We start from the raw sequence: 18,226 nt of genomic DNA on the forward strand, positions 1-18,226 counted from the left end.
GTCATTTAAATTGCAAGAGCCTAAACTAACCTACATTGATAGCAATCATAAGAGTGATTATCCACAGAGGGGATGAGACTAACAGGAGGGGTGATAGAGATGATCTTCATCTTGATTGAGATGTGTTTTAAGGAAGGATTGCAAAACACAAGGAGAAAAGGAGTAGGGAAAGAAATGGTGTTATAGAATCATGAGAGAGCGCAGGAGGAAGAAAATGGCTCTTGGATCTTATGTAAGTAGTAACATTAAAATATCAGCTCATGTCTGAAATGTGCTTTGCCATCTCGAAAGTATTTTCATTCAGAAAATTCCACTGAATACTCATAATAACCCCATGAGGCACACACAATTCACACTTCCATTTGCAAGATGAAGGAGCAGGTGCAGAGAAAATTAAGTGTTCACCAAAGTCCCACGTTCTGTAAGGGACCAGTTCAGTTACTCAGTCATGGCCAACTCTTTGTGACCCCAAGACAGAACCAAAACCCAATGCCCTGGTTCAGAGGCCAAGTCCTTTTGATTATACCATATTAGTAACTTTTATAAACTAACTTGCCTGACAGTTTAATTCATTTTATTTTGTGTATCTGACTTGGGCCTGAGTTGGTTCTCCAAACATGAAGTTCCTCTGAAGTGAGTTTATTAACAACATCACCCTAATGTATAGCAATCAGGGTTGACAACCTGCTGCCAACTACAGAACTCCATCTGTGCTGAAATCCAGTGTCTAGGGCTCTCGAGTAGTCAAACCCTGAGAATAAAGACTCCAAAGCAAAGAGTTAAAATAAAACCTATTCGATAAACACTGCTACAACCATGTCAGTTCATAAACTGCAGTTTTGATCTGTCTTGAAAGTTTCCAAGTGTCTATCTTGTCATTTTTTTTGTCATGCCATATAATTTTATTCTTTTCTCTTTTCTTTTTTTATATTGAAGTATAATTGATTTACAATATCATGTTAATTTCAGGTGTAAAGTGATTCAGTTTTACATATGGTGGTGGTTTAGTCGCTAAGTCATGTCCAACTCTTGTGACCCATGGACTGTAGCCAGCAGGCTCCTCTCTCCATGGGATTTTCCAGGCAAGAATACTGGAGTGGGTTGCCATTTCCTTTTCAGGGGATCTTCCCAACCCAGGGATCAAACCTGGGTCTCCTGCATTGCAGGCAGATTCTTAAGCGACTGTGCAACCAGGGAAGCCAGTTTTACATATGTATGTATACACACACACACACACAGATACATATATGCTTCTTATCAGATTATTTTCCTTTATAGGTTATTACAAAATGTTGAGTACACTTTCCTGTGCTGCAAGGTAGGTTCTTGTTGGTTATCCATTTGATATATAGTAGCTTTCATGCATTGGAGAAGGAAATGGCAACCTGCTCCAGTGTTCTTGCCTGGAGAATCCCAGGGACGGTGAAGCCTGATGGGCTGCTGTCTATGGGGTCACACAGAGTCTGGCACGACTGAAGCGACTTAGCAGCAGCAGCAGTGTGTGTATGTCAATCCCAACACTTTGTCATCTTAATAGCATATGCAAGCAGTAGTGGTCAGGAACTGAGCCACTGTGTTTTACATTTCCAGTAGCCCCCAGTATGGCACCCTACTTACAGTACCCACTGAAGAAATGCTTGTTTTATCAATAGATTTGGTATCTTTTCAAAATTAACAGTGTTAAAAACAATCCTATGACACAAAATTCTGTATCACAGAAATGTACTTCAGTAAAACTCAGGACAAATTTACTATGATGGTTTGTGTGTTAATTGTGTGTGTCCTCTCCCTTTAATCCAGTGGGAGAATAATTGACAGAGTGTAACCAAAGGACTATAGCTGGTGAAACCAACCTGTCAGAACTTCTGTGTTAGAACAGCAATGAGGATAATTTTTCAAATGTTTGCATTTCTAGCTGAGCATCATCAGAAGAAAAGCTCTAGTCAGGACAGCCCTTTTCAAACTTCAATGCCTATATTTTCCTTGGAGCATCTTAATTCTCTCTGAAGGTCAGATGGCTTTGGGGTTGAGTTATCTTTAAGACACACATCAGTTTTGCTCTAAGTGGAGCACATAGGGATGTAAGTGACCCTAGTAAAGAACTCTGAGTTGCGACAACCTGCTCTCCCATACCAATCTCTGGCAACAAATATTCTGGAAGTAAAGAGAGCAAGGATGTTGCAATGGTGCCAGCTCACTTGGTCTCTCTGAAAGGTGAAATTTTTAAAATCGAGTCACACCCCATTCAAATTGCACTTGAATGCAATATTTAAAATTTACAGACATTTCAGTTCATAGGAATGCAAATAATTACAGCATATAAATCACATCATTATGTGCTTAAACTGTGAAGCCACTGGAGCATCTGATCTTTTAACATTATACTCCTTTTGGCAAGCACAAAAAAGCTCACGCCCTTCTTTAAGACAATCTGGAATTTCAAAAACTCTTCCAAGCAATGTAAGTGTGAACTCCTTTTCTCCAGCTACACCCATCACTCTCATCTGGTTTCTGACATCTCTGGTTGAGGACCCCCATTTTACACACACCCATCTGTTCCCAATCCTTCCACTCAAAGCCACTGCCACCTTAGGGAAAGAGTAAAAACAAATGCGTGCTCAGTCACTCTGTCATGTCTGACTGTGACCCCATGAACTGCAGCCCACCAGGATCCTCTGTCCATGGGATTTCTCAGGCAAGAATACTGGAATGGGTTGCCATTTCCTCCTCCAGGGGATCTTCCTAACTCAGGCACTGAACCCACGTCTCTTGCATCTCCTGCATTGGCAGGAGGATTCTTGCCAACTGTGACACCTGGGAAGCCCAAAAACAAATGCCATCTTCACAAAACCACACAGCTCTACATGTTAATTTCTATGAGCCAACTGGCCACACCAAATTTACTAATAAGATCCACAGCCACATTCCATTCTCCACAAAATTGTGGGGCTTTTCCTTTCATTAGTGAACATGCAATACAAATGCTATTAGAGCAAAAGCTCTATGGTCCCGTATCTGTATTTTTGGCCTGAAGACTTTCCCCAAAGCTTTACAGGCTTCATTCGAAAACGCACCACCAATGGCCAGATGAATGACCAATAGTTATAAACTACATGAGCTGTTCATGAATTTTGGAGACTAATCAATCCCTTACTGGTCATATCATTTGCAAATATTTTCTCCCATTCTGTGGACTGTCTTTTCATTTTGTTTATGGTATCCTTTGCTGTGCAAAAGGTTTTGGGTTTAATTAGGTCTCATTTGTTTGTTTTTACTTCCATTACTCTGGGAGACAGATCAAAAAAGATAATTGTTATGATTTATGTCAGAGTTTTCTGCCAAGATGTGGTACACATAACACAATGAAATATTATTCAGTCATTAAATGAATGAAATGCTGCCATTGGAAGCAACATGGATGGACTTAGAGAGTGTTCTACTGAGTGAAGTAAGTCAAAGAGAAATATCATATGATATTGCCTGTATGCAGAATTTTTTTAAAATGATACAAATGAACTTATTTACAAAACACACAGACACTCACAGGCTTAGAAAACTAACTTATGGTTATGGGAGGGGGGCAGGCAGGGAGAAAAGGATAGTTAGGGAGTTTGGGATTGACATGTACACACTGCTATATTTAAAATGGATAACAACAAGGACCTACTGTATAGCACAGGGAACTCTGCTCAGTGTTATGTAACAACCTAAATGGGAAAAGAATTTGAAAAGAATAGATACATGTATACGTATAACTGAGTCACTTTACTGTACACCTGAAACTAACACAACATTGTTAATCAACTATACTTCATTACAAAAAAGATTTAAATTAAAAAAATTTTTAAGTCCATAGTTTTAAGTCCATTTGGCCAATAAAAAGTCTGAAACTTGTCAGTTCAGTAACTTCTTGCCAGGTGACAGACACGCAGTACTCTAAGTTGAACAAAAATTGGGCAGACACCAAAAAACACAACCCTACACTTCCGAGCTCTTCACGTGTACAATGGCTCTATTATTTCAGAAGGTTGATGAGTGGTTGAAACAGACAATATGGTTAATGTACTCAGCAGCCATTCATGCCTGATAAGCAGGAAATGTTAAACAAAAATCACATCTATTCCATTGTTAGTTTATTAATATTGATCTTATTAACTCTTTCAAGTATTTCCACAGCCATGAATGCTACCAAGAACCTGGACTGCCTAGACTCCTTTTATGTTTCGAATTGCCTCTTGGAAGAGTCTTTCATTCTGTTAAGCATCTAGATAGTTATGAATCTAGAAGTCTGCTCTGGCTTTTAGAAAAAAAAAATATGGTTTTTGCAGCTAGAGAATACCCATCTCCTCATTTTCTGCATGGCCAAATTTCTGCCTTCTCGAGAAAAGGCTTGTTTTCATTCATATTCAAATCTGTGCTAACAAGTTGTTTTAACCTGAGCTCTTGGAACAGGCACAGGGTCTGGCAGCTCCTTCCACTGCAGGTCTGCTTGGGATTCTTCTGCAGGGATCCTGGTCAAGGGGGGTTGGACTCGGCCAGGCAGCAATGGGCTTCTAGGGCAGCAGGACTAAAAGTTCCTAAAAGAACCAACATCTCAGGAGATGCCACACATCAGGGGAGCAATGAGCCGCCAGAGCAGGTTCAACCTGGGATTGTCAGAGGATGAGTGCAGATGAGTGGGGTGGCTTCAGTACAAACACTTGAGGTCAGGACGTTTCCTAGCCCTCTGCCCCCCAGATATCACATTAGAAGTCACCTATATCAGCAGGGAAGGAGTGAGAGGCTGGGGGCAGCGGTGGCCATGAGAACAGGCTCAGGGGCAGCTTTCCTGGGTTAGAATAATCATGTCTACACCACTTACCATCTGAGAGATTTGTTTCAAGTTACCCAAACGTGTGGCAAGTTACCTGTGGGGTGAGGGGTGATAGTACCTCCTTGACTGCGCTGATGGGAGGATTGAGTTAAGATGTATAAAGCATTCGATGTACTTACCTGCTGCATCAGAAGCTTTCAATCAATTTGAGCCATTATCTTCATCAACATCATCACCTACTCCCACTCCCAAAATTTGATAAATGAGAAGACTGAGGACCAGAGAACCAAAATGTTTACCCAAGATCACACAGCTAGTTAGAGGCAGACACCAAAAAACAAAACACAGAGCCAAGACTAGAATCCAAGTCATTCATCAATCCATCCGGACACCTTCAAAGTGTCCCTTTAAAGGCCTCTAAACAGTTTCTTTTACAGAGGAGGGTGTAAGAGAGTTTCTAGAGAACATGAGTCGATTTATCAGGACTGTGTATAGTGATAATATTTCATTTACTCTGAAATTTAAAAATCATCAAGAAATTGCAAATGTCACAAATTAAAATATCAGGACTGTGTACAGTGATACTATTTAATTTACTCTGAAATTAAAAAATTGAAAACATCACAAATTTTAAAAGGATTACCATATGTAAATAGGTGGCCAGTGGGAGTTTGATATATGATGCTGCTGCTGCTGCTGCTAAGTCACTTCAGTCATGTCCGACTCTGTGCGACCCCATAGACTGCAGCCCACCAGGCTCCCTCGTCCCTGGGATTCTCCAGGCAAGAACACTGGAGTGGGTTGCCATTTCCTTCTCCAATGCATGAAAGTAAAAAGTGAAAGTGAAGTTGCTCAGTCATGTCCGACTCTTAGCGACCCCATGGACTGCAGCCCACCAGGCTCCTCCGTCCATGGGATTTTCCAGGCTAGAGTACTGGAGTGGGGTGCCATTGCCTCCTCCAGATATATGATGCAAGGAACCCAAAACCGGTGCCCTGTGACAACCAGGAGGGATCGGGTGGGGATGGAGGTGGGAGGGGTCACATGTATACCTATGGCTGATTCATGTTGATGTACAGCAGAGACCATCACAATATTGTAAAGTAATTATCTTCCAATTAAATTAATAAATTTTTAAAAAGACACATTGAATTAGTGAAAACCAAGCTATGGGCATACTGTATGAAGATTTCTTTTGATGTCAGTGTGATTTCTCCCCATTCCCAATCACTGTCCTTCAGTCACAGAAGGTTGTAAAAAAGAGACTACATATCACAGAATCCAAGTCATTATATATCGTATCCCACTCTTTGCAACCCATGGACTGTAGCCTGCCAGGCTCCTCTGTCCATGGAATTTGCCAGGCAAGAATACTGGAGATCCCTTCTCCAGGGGATCTTCCCAACCCAGGGACTGAACCCAGGTCTCCCGCATTGCAGGTGGATTCTATACCGTCTGAGCCACCAGGGAGGCCCATGTATCACAGAGCACCACCAGAATAACAGTGCTGCTGCTGCTTAAACTCAAGGTCAGAAGCATCAGAGTTTCTCAGCAAAATGATCACCTAAACAGGTGACTCGGAATAATTTTAACCTGTGTATCACCCTATGAATCCAAGTCTCTCTCCTGTGCATAGTTTACTGAGGTTAGCGCAGTCTGAGAAGAAGCGGGGTGTAGTCTGGGCTTCACTCATTTTATCACACCCACTGGAAGCATCCATCCTACACTGAGAGCAAAATTCATACCACTGGAGTGACAGAAGCGTGGAGAATTCCTGGGATGCTGTGAACTCTGGCGAGTTACCTCATTGGTCTTTTACAGCAAAGATACCAACAAGCCTCTCTGCCCTTACTTCTAACCTTTCATTCATTACCAGGAAAGCAAAACCGGCTTAAATTCCCAATTTTCCCTCCTTAACCTGTGCTTTGTCCTCTTGTCACCAAGTTCTTTCCTCTCACGCCCAGCCTCCTTCCCAACAATTTTCCTTTCCTTAGTAAAATCAGGGAAACTCAAGTTTATTTTAGGCTACACTCAATTCCAAAGATGTCACAAAGAGTCAGACATGACTGAGCGACTGAACTGAACATCTCAATTCCACATTTTAGCATGAAGTCCTTTCTCCTGAGACTTAGCAACCAACCACGTGGCTGGAAATGACCCCTGCTTGCGATCTTTTTTGTATATTCTTTTGTATTTGTTTGAGCCAATAGCCTCAACTCTATACCTTGGCTCATACACTCCCTGCAACCTGAAAAGCACTCCTTCCTGCCTATCAATATTCTAGCCATCCTTTAAAGCCCAACTTGGGTCATAATTTCTCCTAGGGTTTAAATCCCCTACATTTAAATCTGACATTTAAGTTCTAGGGAGCTGCCCTGTCTTTGCCTTCACAGAGTTATTAGCCAGGGCTGCACACCATGTCCAACCAAGTCAGGGCACACAGTGGGGAATCCTTAATATTTTTCTTCAACAGGCCCTGGAGAGTAGGAGGAGTGGTTTTCTGGGGGCCCCAGGACTGACATAACAGTCAGCTGGCCCACTTGGGGCTGGGGCAATCCATTACCTCTTGAGGGGCCTGCAGCATACCCAATCCTGACATGCTCTCTGCCTCATGATAAGACTCAAACTGCAGCAACATGAAAAGTGGTTTTTTTTTGCATCACTCAACTGTCACAATGTAACTTCCCAGGTTGTGATAGTGGTAAAGAATCTGCCTGACAATTTAGGAGAGGCAAGAGAGGTGGGTTCCACCCCTCTGTGGGGAAGATGCCCTGGAGGAGGGCATGGCAACCTACTCCAGTATTCTTGTCTAGAGAATCCCATGGACAGAGGAGCCTGGTGAGCTATGGTCCAAGGGGTTGCAAAGAGTTGGACACGACTGAAGCAACTTACTCCTTGGAAGGAAAGTTATGACCAACCTAGATAGCATATTCAAAAGCAGAGACATTACTTTGCCAACAAAGGTTCGTCTAGTCAAGGCTATGGTTTTTTCCTGTGGTCATGTATGGATGTGAGAGTTGGACTGTGAAGAAGGCTGAGCGCCGAAGAATTGATGCTTTTGAACTGTGGTGCTGGAAAAGACTCTTGAGAGTCCCTTGGACTGCAAGGAGATCCAACCAGTCCATTCTAAAGGAGATCAGCCCTGGGATTTCTTTGGAAGGAATGATGCTAAAGCTGAAACTCCAGTACTTTGGCCACCTCATGCAAAGAGTTGACTCACTGGAAAAGACTCTGATGCTGGGAGGGATTGGGGGCAGGAGGAGAAGGGGACGACAGAGGATGAGATGGCTGGATGGCATCACTGACTCGATGGACATGAGTTTGAGTGAACTCCAGGCATTGGTGATGGACAGGGAGGCCTGGCGTGCTGTGATTCATGGGGTCGCAAAGAGTCAGACACAACTGATCAACTGATCTGATCTGAAGCAACTTAACATGCATGCACGTGACACCCTAATGTGTGACCTTGGGCAAAGCCCCCCATCTCTCATGTGTCAGTTGGGGATCACAGACTTAGCTCATGGAGGGATAGTCAGGGTTACGTGAAACTGGGGCTCACAGGCTTGGGATCCTACCTAAAAGCTAGACAATGCTCAAGAAATGCACTGCTCACTGTTGTGACTTAACCTCCAGAGCTGAGTCCACCACAACTCTCAGGCGGATCTTCTACTTAATGTAATTTGAGAAGCATGAGGTGGGATCCTGCTCTAATCTTTCCTTTCCAGACAAATGTCAGAGTCCCTGAAATGTCACTTTAAAAGGCATATTTCATAGTTAAATTTTGGCATTAAGGGAGAAAAAAATACCCTTAACAGGCAATAAAACAGCAATTCATCTCAAAGTGCAAGTGATCTGATCAAGTCAGCCTTGGCAAGGGGGTGGAGAGAGCTTGTTCAGGAGAGACTCACTGAAAGAGTCTCTCTCTTATTCCACACAGAAAATTCCAGGGCTTCTCCCTGAACAACAAATGCTGTGGACAAAGAGCTTTGGGGATAGGTGGTATGCACGTGTGCTTGATGCTCAGTCATGCCTGACTCTTTGCGACCTGATGGACTGTAGCCTGCTAGGCTCCTCTGTCCATGGGATTCTCCAGACAAGAATACTGGAGTGCGCAGCCATTCCCTTCTCCAGGGGATCTTCCCAACCCAGGGATCGAACCCGGGTCTTCTGCATTGCAGGCAGACTCTTTTCCGCTGAGCCACCTGGGAAGCCCAGGGGAAGGTGGGCCTGGAGTCAAGCCAGCCTTATCAGACTGGGGCCGATGTACCCTTGAGCACCACCTCACAGAGCCAGCTTCCGTCACTCTAAAAACACTGATAAGACGTGATCTTGGGAATGGCCCATTTGTTCCCATATTTTGTTCTTAATGCTGTTTATGAGTTTTCAAAGGGGGATGGGGGGAAGCCGGAAGGAACAGAGCACATTGAATGTGGAGCCAGCACAGAGCAGGAGCTCAAGAAATTACAGCTTTCCTTCCCTGGTGCTCAGACGGTTAAGCGCCTGTCTACAATGCGGGAGACCTGGGTTCGATCCCTGGGTCAGGAAGATCCCCTGGAGAAGGAAATGGCAATCCACTCTAGTACTATTGCCTGGAAAATCCCATGAACAGAGGAGCCTGGTAGGCTACAGTCCATGGGGTTGCAAAGAGTCGGACACAACTGAGTGACTTCACTTCACTTTACCTTACAAAGAAAGCTCTCTAGACATCCAATCCTGGTAAACCGAGTTTCAATTACCTTTCAATTACCTTTCAGACTTTCAAAATGCAAAGAAAATCCAGTTTTGATACTGGCATATTTAAACCTACTTCGATTTTTCCTGCCTTCCTCCCCATTCCCTTTCAAAACTCATGAAGGTATGTTAACAGCAAAAAGTGGACCAGATCTGTTCATTTTTGCTTGGGTATATATATTTAAAAAAAATCCCAGTACAGCTGAAGTTCCTAAAAGAATTGGTCTGACAAATACAATCAGAAAATCAATGATTGTCATATAAAATCACTTCACAGTGATTCCTGTGAGGTGAAATATTCTCATCCCTCAAGAACAAGAATCATGTGGGAAGAATTGAGAGGTTGGGATTAGTATATACATACTATTGATACCATGTATAAAATAGATAAGTAATGCGATCATGAGGGGCTTCTCTGGTGGCTCAGATGGTAAAGAATCTGCCTGCAATGCAGGAGACCTGGGTTCAATCCCTAGGCCAGAAGATCCCCAGGAGAAGAGAATGACTACCCACTCCAGTTTTCTTGCCCGGACAGAGGAGCCTAGTGGGCTACAGTCCATGGAGTCACAAAGGGTCAGACATGACTGAACACAAGCACAATGAGAACCTACTGTATAGCACAGGAACCCCCACTCAGCACTCTGTGGTCACCTAAATGGGAGGGGAATTCAAAAAACAGGCGATATATGCATACCTATGGCTGATTCATTTTTCTGTATAGCAGAAACTAACATTGTAAAGCAACTATGCTCCAATGAAAATTAAAAAAAAAAAAAAGAACAAGGATCACTGCTCAGAGATGAAGGAAAAGTGGAGCCTGAACTTGAAATTGCCAAAGCAGGCCCCACTGCCAAAGCAGTACCCCACAGTGGGTACTGCCAAAGTACCCACTCTCACTTACGATGGTGAGAGTGGGTACTTCCTCACTGAAACCAAAGCAGCAATAGAGCCATCCACTGAGAACTGCACTGGAAGAGCAGGTACTACGTCTGACAGCAGTAAGTCAACATGCAGCAGAATGTGCCGCCACAAGAAGGACGAACACGTGCCCTGTGGGTACAGAGAACAGGAAATCGCTTCACGACAGTTAACATGCAGGCTGGTGCCTGCCAGATGGAATAGATTCTGATGGCAAGGGATAAGCAGGAGAGAACATTCCAGACAGGAGGGACTATACAATCAGTATAAAGAGGCCACCCTGCTCCCCATGGCATGTGAGTGCTGGCTTAATGTGCTGGGCTTCCTGCGCTGGCACTCAGGCGTGCAACCTTGGATGTTACGTAATTTCTCTAACACCCAGTTTTCTTTTTCCTCAAAGGGGGATGATGACAGCCACCTAGGAGGGCTGTTAAGCGGATCAGATGAGATAATATGAACTAAGTCACTTAGGCCCATGCTTAACAATCAACACCCAAGCAACCGCAACTGCCACTGTTCTCATTTCATTCTCCTTCTAAAGACTAAATAAATATGTCTTTGAGGATACTTTCTAGATGTGGCTCAGAGGAGCTTGCTAGAACAATTCCTTACCTATGCTCTGGGTCGGAGGCCCAGGGTATTGTACCACTCCCACTAGGTATTGTACCACTCCCGCCTATCACAGCATGAACACCAAAGGCACCAAGGCCTGCCCTTTCCCCAGAGAAGGTCCCGGCCTGCTGCCCACTTTACCCTCCTCCTGGGTTCTAGGGAGAAGCGCCAACGAACCTAAGTGCTTACAGTGTTGTGTTGGGGCCCAGTTTTCTTATTAACTGAGAATTAATAGAAAAACCAATGTGTTGTAACTCATAAAAAAAAATCTTAAGTCCATGAGTATATCCTTCACCTCAGAGAGTACAGTGTGGCCGTGATTTAATCTGTCTGATGATTTAAGACCTAGCAGTGCCCCAGGTTATATAACTAAGACTGGTTCTGCACAGTGGAGGTTTTGCAGGATAGAAGCTGGGTCACTTGGAAAAGCAAGCTGATGGGAGAGTGCAAGTGTTAGTTGCTCTGTTGCTGCTGCTAAGTCACTTCATTCGTGTCTGAATCTGTGAGACCCCATAGACGGCAGCCCACCAGGCTCCCCTGTCCCTGGGATTCTCCAGGCAAGAACACTGGAGTGGGGTGCCATTTCAGTCATGTCCAATTCTTTGCAACGATATGGACTATAGCCCACCAAGACTCCTCTGTCCATGGAATTCTCCAGACAAGAATACTGGAGTGGGTTGTGAATTCCTTCTCCAGGGGATCTTCCCAACCCAGAGATCGAACCCAGGTCTCCTGCATTTCAGGTAGATTCTTTACTATCTGAGCCACCAGGGATTCTGTTTATGGGAATGGGAGACAATTTGAGATTCATCTAACAGTCAAGGGTTTCAGACTTGACCACAATCAATCTATGTAAGAAATAAGATTTATATCGAAACCCTGTATATACAATGTAAATGAGGGTTTCTCAAAGCAATACTTACCCTCATTCTGAGCATGTATCCTAGTGTTTTCTACTCTACTGAAAAACTTTTTAATAAGTAGCACTCCTTGTACCTCAGAGGGCCTCCTGCCTTCTGTGCTTTAGAGAGTGTACCACATAGAGTTAAGGACAAAAATCCATACAATTTTAATTAAAAAATAGAAGATCAGAGGCTGCAGCATTTTTCCAGAATTGGAGAGTGAGAGGGGAGAGAGGTTCAGCTCCCAAAGGTGCCCAGCTCTAGGGAGCTGCCCTGTTTTTGCAGAGTTATTAGCCAGGGTCCCACGCCATGTCCAGCCAAGTCAGGGCACACAGTGCGGAATCCTTAATACTTTTCTTCAACAGGCTCTAGAGAGAGGGGGCAGTGGTTTCCTGGGGGGGCTCCGGCACCAATGTGACAGCCACCTGGCCCACTTGGGGCTGGGGCAATCCATTACCTCCTGAGGGGCCTGCAGCATACCCTAATCTCGATATATCCTCTGCCTCACAATAAGCCCCAAACCACAGCAACACGAAAAGCTATTTTTTTTTTTTTTGCATCACTCAACTGTCACAAATGTGTGTGGGAACCCTAAGCACACCAGAGGAACTTCTCCACAAAGAATCATCTCTCAGAGAAGAGCCTACTGTGCCACGGGCCACCTGTGTGGCCCAGTCCACCATCCAGGGAAAATCAACTGCTTGCAACTAGACAAAACCATTGGCAGCCATCGATGCTGGCAAGCAGCCATGTGCACATGGAGAGATTTCCTATCAGCAGGGGCTTGCTCTCCTGTGGGGAAAGATGGCAGCGTTTCAAGAGGCAACCGGGAAGGAAAATCTGAGTTCAGCGTCCCCAACCATAACAATCATAAAGCAGTGAGGGAAGGAAAACAAGCTCTACTGAACTGGGCCACCCTAGGGACTCAGAATGGAATTGAAGCAATGCCCGTCACGACGATCCTAAGCCTAGGACCAAAGGCGCAAGATTACATATCTCTTAGATACAGACACCACCTTGAACATGTAAAATGGAAGCCAACTGGGGAAATCTTAGCAGAAGCAAATACATGTCATAGTGTATGAGGTTTAAAGCCATATCAGAATAAGTGGATTCACAGGAACTCATGGGTCATAGGAATTAAAAACTGCACTTTGAGTTTTTTTGTTTGTTTGTTTGTTTTAGTTGAAATATAAGAGACTTACAAGCACTTTTGGAATTTGACAGGAAGGAAATCTGCCCATTAGGATACCCAAAGGCCAGTTTGCAGGATAAAGCAGCAGTAAGCTGAGATCACAGCCAGGACACAGGAACTCCCAGTGTAGCCAGCTAAGGAAAAACCTCTCAGAAAGTCACGATGCAACAATGATGTTGAGTTATGAAGGGGTAATTTCTTACAGGCACACGCTTTGTGACAGCTTGGCAATGTGCCCTGGGATGTTTCTACAACAGGACAATAGTCTGATGAGAGAAGGAATGGGGAAAAAAAATCCCTGCCTGGCCCTCATCCTGACTATTGGTCACAAGGGGGTACAGGGCCTGGGAGACCCCTGGGCTGGCACATTCCAGCAGGTGCCTCAGCACTGACCTCAATATTGGTGTCATCAATGGCCTTGGGGCTAGAGTTCCAACTTTTTCCACATTGTTCTACTGTCTTTGTGTTAATTCTCATCCAAACATAACCTTGGAGATTTGCCTGGTGGTCTCACTGATCCTAAGTGTTAAGACATTTGACTGGGAACAGCAACAGCTCTTTGGAACAGAGCTTAACCTGCAATTTTAAATGTTTCTCTACCAGGAAAGGGTGAATAATAGCTATTCACTCAAAGTCAGAGTACTGGTTATGAAACAATTTGAGCACGGGGAAAAGAAAACAAAAAAGAAATGGCTTCTGTCTTATGGCTAAGTGGCTTGACTTATTCAAGTGTGGAGAGGGCAGATATTCTTAGCTATTCTAATCAACAGCAAGAGGCTTTTGCACTATTTGGCTCAAATGTGGCCTGTCTGAGGCTAGAGTACAATCTGTAGAAGTTTGGAAAATAACCTCCTAATTAGCAAGTGTGTACACAATAGTAGGGCTTCCCTGGTGGCTCAGTGGTAAAGAATCTGCTTACCTATGCAGGAGACACGGGTTTGATCCCTGGGTCAGGAAGATCCCCTGAAGGAAACGGCAACCCACTCCAGTATTCTTGCTGGGAAATCCCATGGACAGAGGAGCCTGGCGGGCTATAGTCCATGGAATTGCAAAGAGTTGGTCACAACTGAGTGGCTAAGCACATGCACACGCACGCACGCACGTGCACACACACACACACATTAGTGGAGCTTTCAGTAAGGAATTTTCAAAGTTTTATCTGGAAATGACTAACTGAATCCTTGACCAGAAATTGGAAGCTTGCAGTGAAATTTGTGGGGGTACTAGTCACCATCGAAGGCCTGTATTGCCCCTCTCTGGAGTTTGCAATGGGGGAGCCACACTCTCTCTACCTCAGTTTCCTTATCTGTTAAATTACTATCTAAAAAGGTAGTATAATACAAGGTTCTGCAAAGGATTAAATGAGGTGACACAGTGTGGAGCATACAGTAAGTTTTCAACAAACATTAAGTATCACTTAATTAAGTATCAACAAACATTAAGTATCACTTTTCTCAAGGTTCTCAAAGCCTGCTTTATTTTTCTTCTCTTTCTGGCAAGGACATTTCCAAAAGTGAAATATCATTAATTTTCATCAATAAAGGATGGGAAGTGGTGTCAGTTTCACAAGTGATTTAACCAGAGACCTACACCATCTTTCCCAGGGAAATGGAAATAGTTCAGAAGCAACATCCTTTTCTGACATTGCCTCTGCCCCCAAAAGTCGTGCCAAAATTCAACAAAATTTAACAGAAGAGATAGTCCACAACAGTTTACTTTATTTAAAGGCGCCTCTCCTGGAAAATCCTTCCTCCACTCAAGTTTGAGTACAAAATTCAAACTAGGTCTTGGGGCATGTTTCCTTTAAAATTAATCTAAAATTGGGACTTCCCTAGTGGTCCAGTGGTTAAGATGCTGCACATCCAATAAAGAGGGCACAGGTTCAATCCCTGGTCAGGGAACTAAGATCCCGCATGCTGCATGGCATGGCCAAGTAAAAATAAAATAAATAAAATTAACCTCAAATCGATTTCATTGACTAGATTAATTAGCTTTTTTCCAAACTTTGGGGTTCAGGGTAAAGATGTCCTTTATTTTTGTAGTGGGAAATCATAAATCATAGTAGGTTGCCATTTCCTCCTTCAGGAGATCTTCCTGACCCAGGGATCGACCCTGAGTCTCCTGCATCTCCTGCATTGCAGGCAGATTCTTTAATGCTTGAGCCATCAAGGAAGCCCCAGAAATCATAGAAGGACCCTCTGTGGAAGGTTGCTATCAAACCAGGAGGATCTGAGAGGGCAGTAATAGAAGCTGCACGGAATCCAGTCAGCAGATATCAAAGTTCCAGGACCAGACAGTGACCCCTGCCCGGATGTTCATGGTGGAGTCAGAACCAGGGCTATGGCCCTGCCTGCTGGACCACACCCTGCTTCTCTTGTGGCCTTTGTCTGAGCTGAGTGTCCTCACATTTGTTCAAGTGAGCAGAAGGGCTCATTTCCCAGACACCTCCTGATCACAGCTTATCAGCTTATATAACAGGCAGTTGAGGGTTAGCAGCATCAGACAGCTGAGATTCAAGTGCTAGTTTTTACACCTCTGAGTCTCAGTTTTGTGATGTCCCTGGCCTATCTCACAAGGCACCAAGAGGCTGCAAAGAAGTTTTATGAGGACCCTCTGGATACTGTAAACAGCTGTGTCAATAAATGTGAGGCCCCTCATGAAGGAAAGGGGGCAAGAAGGCAAAAACTCGATGCTGAGAATAAAGTCCCTAAGCAGAGAGAGGAATCAGGAATGCTGCTATCATGGAGACTCTCTCCTGCCCATTCCTAAAAGCCAGCCAAGGGACTTCCCTGGTGGTCCAGTGGTTAAGACTCTGCACTTCCAATGTAGGGGGCACAGGTTCGATACCTGGTCAGGGAACTATGATCCCACATGCCACAAGGCATGGCCAAAAGATAATTTTAAATAAAAGTGAAAAAGTGAGAATGACTCATTCTAAATATTTTGATTAGCATACTTTCCAAGTATTAACCACCATGAACTAGGATAATAGTGCTATCTAACATCAATTTTTTCCTAATACAGACTAAACTAGTTCTGACATAGGCATCTGTAAGTCATCTCTAATATAATAAAATTTGAAGGCAGGAGTTAGGTCACAAAATTAAAAAAATATATATATATATATATATATATATATATTAGCAAAAAGGTAGATATCTAAAAACCCAGAATAAAAGATCCTTAAAAATGATAAGCATTTTAAAAACGAAACAGCAATACAAACTATAGTTATTAAATATATGTTTTCTATGGTCTGCATGAAAGTGTTAGTCTCTCAGTCATGTCCAACTCTTGGCAACCCCATGGACTGTAGCCTGCCAGGCTCCTCTGTCCTGAAGATTATTCCAGGCAAGAACACTGGAGTGGGTTGCCATTCACTTCTCCAGGGGGTCTTCCTAACCCAGGGATAGAACCAAGGTCTCCTGCCTTGTAGGCAGATTCTTTACTGTCTGAGCTCCCAGGGAAGACTACTTTATCCAAATTGAGAAAGTATTGGGAAATATAAAAGGAAAACAAAACCTAAGAGACCGGATGGCACTAACTCATAAATAAGAAATGCTCCATTAGCTATGCTGCTGCTGCTGCTGCTAAGTCACTTCAGTCATGTCCGACTCTGTGTGACCCCATAGACGGCAGCCCACTAGGCTCCCCCGTCCCTGGGATTCTCCAGGCAAGAATACTGGAGTGGGTTGCCATTTCCTTCTCCATTAGCTATATGACCCAATAATTAGTTCACAATGACATGAACAAAATATCCAAATTTCAAATTCCATAACAAATGAATAAAAAGAAAAAAGTTTTTTTAAAAAAATTCAGAGAATATACTTTCTTTGTGAATGTGTATGTTGAAGAAATTTCTCATGATGAAATTCACCATCTAGATTTACTTGGAGAAGTAACTGAATCTCTACCTCAGCCAACACTGTCAATTCTATACTAACCAATTAACAAAAGTTTTCTGATGTAAAAATTACTTCACTGAAAAACATTAGAAGCACTTTTAAAATTTAAATTTATTACCATCTATAGGAGTACTGGTCCACTTTGTAACCACAATTTGTGTACATAGCTTCTATTATTGGACTATGGCTCTTAAAGCCAAATTCAGGTATTATCTAGCTTTGTAGTAAGGTCTTATTCAAAGGATGTACTCAATAACTGACTGATGGTTGAATGAATGAGGATGACCTGCTTCTTAGAAAACTAAAATGCATCTTCTCCTTAACAGTTAACTGAGCTGGCTTTAGCATCAGGAAATTGTTAAAGATCTCTTAAAAATGTGTTTATCACATGCAAATACAAGTGAACATATTCTGCTTTGCTCCCCAAAACAAAACAAAGACCAAAAAGATAAATGTTTTAAGAAGGCACGTTCAAGAAAATGTCTTTGCAAAATTCTAATTCAAAAAGATACATGCACCCCTATGTTCATAGTAGCACTAATTACAAAAGCTAAGACATGGAAACAATCTAAATGTCCATTGACAGATAAATGGATAAAGATGTGTGTGTATACACATACACACACACATATACATATATACATACAGTGGAATATTGCTCAGCCATAAAAAAGAATGAAATAATGCTTTGCAGCAACATGGATGCAACTAGAGATTATCACACTAAATGAAGCAAGTCAGAAAGAGAAAGACAAATATCATATGATATCACTTATATGTGGAATCTAAAAATAAAACACAGATGAACCTATCTATGAGACAGAAACAGACTCACAGACAGAGGAGAGACTTGTGGTTGCCAAAGGGGAGGGCAGGGGAGGGAAGGATTGGGAGTTTGGGATTAGCAGCTGCAAACTATTATATACAGGATGGATAAACAACAAGGTCCTACTATATAGCAGAGGGAACTATATTCAATATTCTGTGACAAACCATAATAGGAAAGAATATGAAAAAGAATAAATTTTTGCTGTACAGCAGAAATTAACAAAACACTGTATAATAAATCAACTATACGTCAATAAATTCTTTTTAAAAGAACAAAACAATAAAATGTCTTTGTATATAAACCTATAGTAAACTGCCTTAG

General features: G+C 42.9%; 1 protein-coding gene and 1 non-coding gene across 5 annotated transcripts in view; one reads left to right on the forward strand and one right to left on the reverse strand.

Moving 5' to 3' along the window:
- The window catches only part of TSPAN7 (tetraspanin 7), a 129,631-nt gene that overhangs the window by 41,842 nt on the left and 69,563 nt on the right, over positions 1–18,226 (reverse strand). The window lies entirely within an intron of this gene.
- On the forward strand, positions 15,958–16,030 carry TRNAG-UCC (transfer RNA glycine (anticodon UCC)). The gene has a single exon. It is a non-coding gene; the product is annotated as a tRNA-Gly (tRNA).

The sequence above is a fragment of the Bubalus kerabau genome, chromosome X (genome assembly GCF_029407905.1).
Source record: "Bubalus kerabau isolate K-KA32 ecotype Philippines breed swamp buffalo chromosome X, PCC_UOA_SB_1v2, whole genome shotgun sequence".
NCBI classification, from domain to species: Eukaryota; Metazoa; Chordata; class Mammalia; order Artiodactyla; family Bovidae; genus Bubalus; species Bubalus kerabau.